A 10,899-nucleotide genomic window follows, 5' to 3' on the forward strand; every position below is an offset into this window, starting at 1 on the left:
ACTTTCTTATGCTAAAGTCTCTCAGGGTCCTGAGGCCTGGCTATACAGGCCTCCTGAGGCCTTGTCTAGCTAAGGCTGTTTTTCCCTCTAGAAAAGCATTAAGACTGTTAGAGTTTCCTGAAGTAATAGTCATACTTCACTTGCCTCAGGTTCTTGTCCAATGGGCTGCAAGTTATAAGGAAATTCTATTTCATTTACATTCCCTTCTACTGTTGTGCCCAAGATTGCGAATCCGAGAAACCACCAAGGAGCCGACACTGATGCAAGCTTGAGCTTGGGTCCAAGTATACCCGACACAGCGGAGTAGGGACTTGGACCCCGAAGTGGGTTACAGCTCGGTTTTTTATAGGCTGGTCTAGGGGATTTTCAGAAGGGGTGGAGGAACTTCTCAAGTTCTATTTACATTCTGATATGGGGTTTAAGGGCATTGAGTTCTGTTCTCATTCTAATATGGGACTTTCTACCATGGGCGTGGGCTCTTGTCTTTCTGATACGGGATTACCTGCTAGAGGAAATTGAGGACATTCTGCAGTTTTTCCCATAAATTTCAGCTCTTATTCACAGGGGCCTAAGATGGTTGTACTTGTACTAATGCTAAACTTTAGGTGGGATAGCCTTAATTTTTCTCGGCCTCCACACTACCTTTGTTCCCACATCACTATGGATAGGTGGTTGACCTTAGAACTCCAGGAAATTAAGTCTATGGTCTCTGGAAGTTAGGTTACTGATAAGAACGCTTTTTCTAGTAAATCACTAAGGGAGACTCCTCTCAGGCAAGACTGTACTCTCTATCAGTTAACCATTTGTTTTCCCTTCCCTTAGTTTTAGGGCAGCCAGGAGTGGCTGAGGAAGGTCACACAGACCACCAGGAGTGTGTTTGGGGCCGGGGAGATTTGCAAGGTATCAGGTTGCCTTTTACCTTCTGCTCCCTCATCAATGATCGACCCTGGAGCTGGAACCACAGCAGCCTCCAGAGCCAACTCTGCACATGGGTGGGCACTTGGGGGAACATATGAGGGGACACTCTGGCAGGCACTTGGGAGGGGGGTTGGCTCTGCTGCTGGTTCTACTGACAGGACATCTTGGTGGGATTTCAGCAAACTGAATGAGAAAACAGAAACATATCCAGAATGCAACCATTACATTTCTCTCTATTTTGAAATCCTTCTTCAGGGTTGGAGAGGGATATCTAAATGACAGGCACATCTTCATCCATTCATCAGTCAATGTGATGTAGAAAAGACATTAGGGTTCCAAGAAAGAAAGAATTCTTTCTTGAGGCCCAAGAAAGAATTATTGAGACATCTTTGGTACAAAAAGTTGGTTTTATTAAAGCACAGGGACAGGACCCGTGGGCAGAAAAAAGCTGCACTGGGGTCATGAGGAGTGGCCCATTATATACCTTCAAGGTGGGAGAGGGTTACAGAAAGCGTTAGACTCTAAGGAATTTTGGAAGCAAGGTTTCCAGGACCTGAAGGGGGCTAGCTATTGTTGGTGAAAGGTCATTTATTACTGTCTGATCAAACCTTATTCATGAGGCCTTTCAGATGTACATCAGTAGGTCATATGCTTAGGGGATGATTGTCAACATGTATCTTGGGGGGTAGAGATAAAGGTAATTTCTAAAGGAATTTTGAGATGTTACAGTTAGACTTACAGGATTATGGGGGTTGGGCCAAGATTGCCTGTTGCCCTTAGCAAAGTACTAACATTGAGGCAGCTGAGTTCCTAGAGGTCATTCTGCCTGCTTCAAGGACTTGTCAATGGACTGCAGATAGTATGGAAATTTAATTTTCTTTAATTTTCTACCTAAGTAGAAAAATTTAATAATTTTTCTTCTGCGTTTGTTTCCCACATCAAATGGACACTTGGACTCTGATATATATAATATATTACTCAGCCATGAAAAATATGTTATATATAATATATAATATTATATATCAATATATATTAATAATATAATATATCAATATATTATATATATATATATTACTCAGTCATGAAAAAGAATGGAAACTTGCCATTTACAATGACATGGAAGGAGCTAGAGAATATAATGCTAAGTGAAATAAACCCATTAGAGAAAGATAAACACTATATGATTTTACTTACATGTGGAGTTTTTTTTTTTAAAGGTTTTATTTATTTATTCATGAGAGACACAGAGAGAGAGAGAGAGACAGAGACACAGGTAGAGGGAGAAGCAGGCTCCATGCAGGGAGCCCGACGTGGGACTCAATCCTGCGTCTCCAGGATCATGCCCTGGGCTGAAGGGAAACTGCTCAGCTACCCGGGCTGCCCTATCTGTGGAATTTAAGAAACAAAACAAATAAGCAAATGGAAAAAAATAAAAGAAAGAGAGAGACAAATCAAGAAACAGATTTTTAGCTATAGAGAACAAAATGAGGGTTACCAGAGGGGAGATGGGTGGGAGGGATGGGTGATGGAGATTAAGAAGGGTACTTTTGATGAGCACTGAGTATAATGTATAGAGTTGTTGAATCACGATATTTATTGTACACCTGAAACTAATATTACAGTGTATGTTAATGACACTGGAACTTGAATTAAAACTTTTTTAAAAAGATATAAGTGTATGTAAAGTCATGTGTTGAAGCATGTAGTAATAGCCCTATTAGCTCATTGAAACTATATTGGGTATGTATCATTCAAGTAACATCTTCATTCATTAAGATATGTTTGTAAACTTCTGTGTAGAAGCATATGGGAATAGACTGAAGCTAAACTCATTAAAACTACACTGAGTACAAAGTAAAATAAAACATGTGCACAGACAGAAACCTATGTATGACCGTGAGTGTGTCTACTTTTATAGCTGTATAGTGGTCCACAGTTCTTGATTCTTAAGTAGTTAATAAAAGCTGCTGAATGGATACATCAAGCAATACCCAAAATACTATAATGAAATACTAGAATGACTAGAATGGATATCTCATGTCCTTTCAAAGCCATGTTGAGTCCATTCCAATCCTACTACTTGAATCAATCTAGAAATGTTTTCTAGAAATTTCTAGACGAGCTGTTATCTCCTGACATATATATGTATGTGTGTGTGTATACATATGTGTGTGTGTGTGTGTGTGTATATATATATATATAAATTTGGGATCTGCAGTCAGGGAAAAGCTTCCTTCAGAGCAATGGGCTCGGGTTAGCAGGCCAGCCATTGCAAGATTGTGATAGTTCTAGGTCATATACCACACAACCCTTTCCAGGTGAGTCCAGAGCAAACAGCAGTCCTGACTTTCTACCTTGCTCATCACTTTGTCTTTCTCTTCCATGCTCCCTTCTGCTCCTCTCCCAGAGTCATGCTCTAGCTCCATCTCTATCCTGCTCTGTGTCCCCTCTGCTTATCATAGAAATATTCACTCTGCTCCCAGTCAGCCACAGACACACCCCTGAGGAGGCTGAGCAGATGAGGTACCAGCAGTAGGGACACCTTTTATGTGGGCTCCAAGTCTAGGCTTCAGGTGAGCCATGCTTCTGAAAGGAGCAGGACAGGTCTTTTGCACAAACAAAGCACACGCAGGTTCTTCCTGACATTCCCTTGTCCTTCGGTTCTTTCCACACTGAGCTGGGAAAGGGAACCTGCAGCTTGCCCACATGGAATCAGGGCTTTGGGGGAGCAGTTATGTATGTAGCATTCTATAAGCCATACTCTTTCCCTTGGCTATGGCCCAGGTTTGGGGAGACCAAGTTGCCTCTAGATAGAGGATTCTTTTTTTTTTTTTAATATTTTATTTATTTATTCATGAGAGATACAGAGAGAGAGGCAGAAACAGAGGCAGAGGGAGGAGCAGGCTCCATGCAGGAAGCCTGATGTGGAACTCGATCCAGGGACTCCAGGATCACACTCTGGGCTGAAGGCAGATGCGCTTAACCGCTGAGCTACCCAGAGGATTCTAATACTATGGTCTCTGAAATTCCTTTTTTTAAGGAAGCTAATGAATACTTGTCTTTCCAGCCTCTGTCTTAAAGTCACCTTTGTCTAATTCTGGGAAACAAACAAAGGGTTGCAGAAGGGGAGGTGGGGTGGGGTAGGGTAACTGAGTGAAGGGCACTGAGGAAGGCACTTGATAGGATGAGTACTGGGTGTTATACTATATGTTGGCAAATTGAATTTTAAAAAAAGTTACCCTCTCTATCTTTGAGAAATAGCCCTTTGGTCACATGGGGTCTAGACCAGCGTCTGCTTTCAGCGCCAGCAGCTGCTTTGCAAGTTTTACTAGGTGCCAAGAGGCTCTTCTTCCCAACAGGTCCAGTCATGTTTGGCCTGGTGTACCAGTCCAGTGGTGGGCTAGACAGCCAGTGTGTGCCTCTCTTCCCAACTCTGCATTCAGTGTCACCAGTTTGGTAGCTAGGAATCTGCCATGATGGGAATATCACACAATTGAAATGGGCACCAACTCATGTTTCTTTTTTTCCCTAGAAATCTCAATGATAAACATTTACCAACACATCACTTCCCAGAGCTCAGTCCACTTCCCTGTAGTAAACATTACCCTTTTCATTGGGTCAAGTCCATGTACCTGTGTGTGGGAATAAACTCTTTCAATCAGTGCACCAAAAGTCTTTTATAGAACTGCTCTTCTAAGAGTCCCTCAGATTGGATCCTGAAGGTTAGTTTATTTATACTTGTACTTAGGTCAGCCTAGGGAGGTGGGGATAAAACATGGGCTTATGTATGGGCATGTCTTGATTATTGTTGGGAGTTAGCCATGACTCTTGCCCTGTCCCATGAAGTTCCCCCATGGTGATTACATTGAGAGGCCTGGTAGCCCTGTCTATGTTTCTACTGACTTGTAACCCTTCTTAGAAAGTCTCCCCCCTTCCTCTCCTTTCCTACTATACCATCTCTCTCTCTTTCTCCTTCAATAGGTCTCTTTCTTTCTTGTGCACATGCACGCACACATACACACACACTCACACATAGAAATATAGGCACACGTGCCCTGTGGTAACTATTGAAACAAGTGAGTTTTCTTAACATAAAAGAAAATGAATATACAGAAGAAATTCTTCCCACAATTAAAAAACAAAACCAAAAAATAATAAAAACATAACCTTCTCTTCTACCTCAGATTATAGACACCTAGAATGAGAAATTTAGTGTTGAAATTTTCCACTATGGAAAATTCCCCTGGGTAGCCAACTCTTTTCACACATTTTCATAAGACACATTTTATTTGCCTTCTCACAAGTCACCTCTAGAAACATCAACCATGAAAAATAGATACCTAATGATGACAAAATTGATGCTGGTGTTGATGATGAACTTGATAACAGAGACAGGGAAGATGACTCATTCCAAGCTTGCATTTCCCCACTGCAAATTAACAGGAACTAGCTGCCTTTATGCAATTTCGTCAATGAACACAGAATACATGTGCTGGGTAGAGTGGAAAAGAGTTTCCGGGCAAGATCTTTCTTGGAATGTCCTCCTTTCTCCTGTACAAGATAGTGATTTAACATCTCTATACATTTTGCTGTGCCCACCACAAATGTAGTCACCTTCTGTCACTATACATTTTTACAATATTATTGACTATATTCCCTATGCTGTGCTTTTCATCCCCATGACTTATTCATTTCATAACTGAAAGTTTGTACCTTTAACCTTTGGTATTCACTAATGTCTGTGCAAGTAATCATCATAAACAAAATAACTAAAAAAGAAGGAAAAAATAATATGAAAGCTCAAGAGTGTGACCACTTGCAAACATGTTTGCTCCGGATGTTAGAGACCCCTGGGAAAGATTCAAAATCGAGAGGCAGAGTCTCCTAACTGGACAGACTCAGGGGCAGCAATGAGATCTTTGAAGACTTCTGTTGATGTTTTTGATGGGCCAGATGAGGAAGATAAGTTTTTGAAGGTAAATGTGAGCACAAACACTAACTCATAACTTAATAATTCTTAGGTAATTTTGCTCTCTTCTATCTGGAGCAGGGAGTGTAGTTCCAAGTGTGGGAGCAGAGTTGTGTTTACAGCCTCACCACCCCCTTTACCCGTGACTTTGCAACAGTGATTCCACCTCTCTACACCTCAGATTCTTCTGTTTTCCTCCCTCCAAACTCAAAGAATCTGTCATCTAAAGACCGCAAATGTCAGTCAGAAAAATATATACATGCTGAGTGAAGTAAGTCAATCAGAGAAGGACAAACAGTGTATGTTCTCATTCATTTGGGGAATATAAATAATAGTGAAAAGGAATATAAGGGAAGGGAGAAGAAATGTGTGGGAAATATCAGAAAGGGAGACAGAACATAAAGACTCCTAACTCTGGGAAACGAACTAGGGGTGGTGGAAGGGGAGGAGGGCAGGGGGTGGGGGTGAATGGGTGATGGGCACTGAGGGGGACACTTGACGGGATGAGCACTGGGTGTTAATTCTGTATGTTGGTAAATTGAACACTAATAAAAAACTAATTTATTAAAAAAAAAATAAAAACCCCGCTATGCTTTAAAAAAAAAAAGAAAAATATATACATAACTGTTCCAACACATATATATGTGTGTATATGTGTGTATATGTGTGTAAGAAAAGGATGACACAAAACTATCATCATTTGCAAATAGTATGATTACAGACTTAGAAAGTAAAATAACACAATCGATCTTGATATGGTTAGAATTAGTAAGAAAATTCTCTAAATTGGCCACATGCTATAAATAAACAAACTCTAGGTTAAATTTATGAGTTCAATGGTCCTTTACATAAAAGCCACTAACCATGAAACATTTAAATTACCTGAATAAAAAGTATTCAGGACTCATGAATGAAACTACAAAATCCTTTACAGAAGATTTGAATCATCAAGAATCATTCTATTCTCTTTTAAGGGAGGAGAGTTATTTACACAATTAATAAAATACCAATCAAATTTGTAGCATTTGTTGGAGACATAAATGACTAATTTTGTGACTTAATGACTCTCAAAATCACAAGTGAGCTATAAGAAAATATAAGACCTTAGAGACTGTGGCACCTGGCTAGCTCAGTCAGTTAAGCATCCAACTGGATTTTGGCTCAGGTCATGATCTCTGGGTTAAGAGATGGAGACCCACATCAGGTTCACGTGCTGGATATACAGCCTACTTGAGAGTCTCTATCGTCTCTCCCTCTGCCCCACTCCCACCTCCCCACCTCTAAATAAATAACAGCTTAGAGGTAAATAGGCAATGGTTATTTAAAAATTCACAAAATAGGGGACACCTGGGTGGCTTAGTGATTGAGCATCTGCCTTTGGCTCAGGTTGTGATCCCAGGGTCCTGGGATCGAGTCCCACATTGGGCTCCCTGTAGTAAGCCTGCTTCCCCCTCTATCTATGTCCTTGCCTCTCTCTGTGTGTTTCTCATGAATAAACAAATAAATTAAATCTTTGAAAAAAAATTCACAAAATAGGGAATTCAAAAAAATATTTGGAAAAATATTTACTCTTCCAAATAAAGAAATACAAATGAAAACTATAAAATATAATTTGAACCCATTATTATTTGAAAGAGATACTTTACAATTCTGGATTAGAGGCATGAAAACCATTCTCTTATATAGTTCTATTGCAGCAGCATTATAATCAGTTCTAAATTGGAACATTGAATCTTAGATAATATTCTAAAATTCAAACAGAATTTCAAATTTTTAAGATGTTAATTTTTGTGTTATGTACAATCATGAACACACACACAAACTCTAGAGCAAAAGTAGAATAATAAAATGTTGATTAAGAAGTGGTCATGACAGGGATGCCTGGGTGGCTCAGCGGTTGAGCGTCTGCCTTTGGCTCAGGGTGTGATCCCTGGTCCCAGGATCTAGTCTCACATCAGGCTACCTGCAGGGAGCCTACTTCTCCCTCTGCCTGTGTCTCTGTCTCTTTCTCCCTGTGTCTCTCACGAATAAATAAATAAAATTTAAAAAAAAAAAAAAAGAAAGAAGTGGTCATGTCATAGGAGGTAATTTCTCAGAGACTTCCAGGGGTTCCATTCTGCCACTGTGTTTCCAGGTCTACCCACCCATGGTCTGTACCCCTGCCCTGACAGATGCATCCCACTGCCATCACCTAAAGTGGCTCTGGATTAAAGATGGAATGGATCTTGAATTTGCTTCACACTACAATGGAAGAGGTCCACTTAATTAAAGATCTAATTGTAACAGTTTCTAAGGATTCCAGCTCTGAGAAGAGGCTTCAATAAAATTGAACAAAATACATACTTCTACCATACAATTTGAGTTTTATTGTTGAATAGGATTAAAAGACCAAAAGCAAATCTGATTCCATACTAGCTTTGGGGGATTATAAATCGACTGAGAATATCAGTTAGAAAACCTCCTCAGTCTACATAAAGTATGATGAATCTAGGAGGTAGAGAACAAAAGGTCAGAGAAGAGAAAAAAAGCATCTGACTGGGGAAGGCCCAGAAATATCTGGCTCTTCCTTCTTTGCTCTTCAGTAGTCCTCAGGGCCCTGGTCAGCAGGGCTATGGTAGTAACTGGAGCCCCCAAGGACTCACAGTCATAGTCATCATGGCTTTGGTGCCTGCTCTGATGGAAGAGATGGGGACTGTGGTGACCCAGGTAGCTGCTGCCACCCCCAGAGATGAAGCCACATTAGGAAGAGATTGGAGGGGAACATGAGGCTGGGCACTGAGGTGGGGGACATTTGGGAGGGGGTTGGCACTGCTGCTGGTTCTGCTGGCAGGACATCAATAGAGCATAAGTTCAATGCAGCTGAGAAAGAACTCAAATATTTTCATGTGCATTAAGCTTTACATAGTGTTACCTTCAGTCTACTTTTGCATCATCTTTCCATCTAAAAATAATGAGTTAACCTTAGAAAAGATTAAGAAGTCATCCTGCAAGTTCAACATGCTTTATGTTGATCTACATACTTTAAAAAAGAATGTTATTTCATTTTACTTGCCAGATAAATTCTGTGTCTGTAGGGAATTCAAAAGTGGGAGTGGTGCCAACCTTTCCAGACTTGCATGGAAACCTGGCACCCAGGTAGAAAAGGACAGTCTTTGGAGACAGGCTTTTGGGATGCCAGCCCTAGGGCAAAGTTGATAGAGACTCAAATATGACTGCTCTTCACCATCCAGGAAGAATGCCAGTTTCAGATAAGGTTTGTGACAAATGTCATCTTGAAACATTGCACTTCTACATTCCTATGTCAAAAAGGCATAGGAATTTATATATTTCAGATGTAAATAAAACAAATCCATTTTCAACGTTTCTTCACATAACACCTTCTCATGGTTGTCTGATTATTCCACTCATTCCTCTTCTGAACATTTACCAGCTGTATCTCTACCCCTGCCCAGAGCCTACCCTGGGTTTCCAAAAACATTCGCCCTGGTTATAGACCTAAACACAGACAAGTGGGTGGGTATCAGGACATTTGGAAGGGGTGAGGGGCCAGTTCCAGGGACATCTTTTATAGTAGAGCCAGGCCTGGACTCTAAGGTGAGCTATGACCCTGGGTGAGGTAGGTGGCAGCACCATACAACTGCAGGGTAGGCTGGGTCATCCCTGACATTCACCTGGTTCCCTAAAGTACTTCATCCCCCTGCCCCAAGGCCAGGATCTGTTTGCTCAGATCACCACAATTCTTTGTCTAGTATTACATAGCATGGCATGTGACTAGCTCCGACCTGGGTCATCTGAAAACATAAAGCAGGTGTATAGCGGTGCAGAGGCAAAGTATTACATAATAAGAACACAGAGCCATGTCTCTGAATGGATTACCTTAAATTAAGAGTCAAAACAGTCATAAGATAATTGGCAATAATGTATATGTGTTGGCGAAACAATAAAATTCAGTTCATGAGTTGAGGGGTCTCCAACCGTGAAAATATATAGTAGATGTTCCCAGAAAACAGGAAAAGGCTCAAGTCGGTTAAACTTAGTGAAAGGGAATATAAGGGAAGGGAGAAGAAATGTGTGGGAAATATCAGAAAGGGAGACAGAACGTAAAGACTGCTAACTCTGGGAAACGAACTAGGGGTGGTAGAAGGGGAGGAGGGCGGGGGGTGGGAGTGAATGGGTGACGGGCACTGGGGGTTATTCTGTATGTTAGTAAATTGAACACCAATAAAAAATTAAAAAAATAAAATAAAATAAAATACAATGGTAACAAAAAAAAAAAAAAAAAACTTAGACCCTGGAGACTTTTGGGATAGATCTGAAGGTTTATCGACCCATAAGCTTCTTTTTTTATTTATTTATTTATTTATGATAGTCATTTATTTATTTATTTATGATAGTCACACAGAGAGAGAGAGGCAGAGACACAGGCAGAGGGAGAAGCAGGCTCTATGCACCGGGAGCCCGATGTGGGATTCGATCCCAGGTCTCCAGGATCGCGCCCTGGGCCAAAGGCAGGCGCCAAACCGCTGCGCCACCCAGGGATCCCCGACCCATAAGCTTCTATCTTTTCTCCCCCTCTGCTCATGCTCTTCAGCCTGATCTCTGAATGGTCCTTCCTTCCTTCTAAGGGGTGAATCAGGGCCATCCTCCTGCAGCAGTGGCCGGTGCAGGGTGAAGGGGGAAAGGAAGCCGCATCCCTGAGCTCTGGGCTACCACTGTTTTCCCTTACTAACAAGGCCAGGTCAGGGTGGCTGCCTCCATGGAGCCCAAATACCATAGCAAGTCAGCCTTTTAGTGTTGTTTTCTGAGAACCCTAGTCTGGATGCCTCATCCACCCTTCCCCTTAGATTTGCTTCAGAGCACTTGGCCTTTGCCATGGTTAGAGCTCATGGCAGTGGCATAATTGGTATAAATGTATGAATTTTTATGTTGAAAGGCACTCTTGTGCCTCAGTTCCTACGTTTCTTTTCTTTGCATGACAGCTATTCATTTTTGTTGATTTCATAACCAGCTAT

The sequence above is a fragment of the Canis lupus genome, chromosome 12 (assembly GCF_048164855.1).
Source record: "Canis lupus baileyi chromosome 12, mCanLup2.hap1, whole genome shotgun sequence".
NCBI lineage: Eukaryota > Metazoa > Chordata > Mammalia > Carnivora > Canidae > Canis > Canis lupus.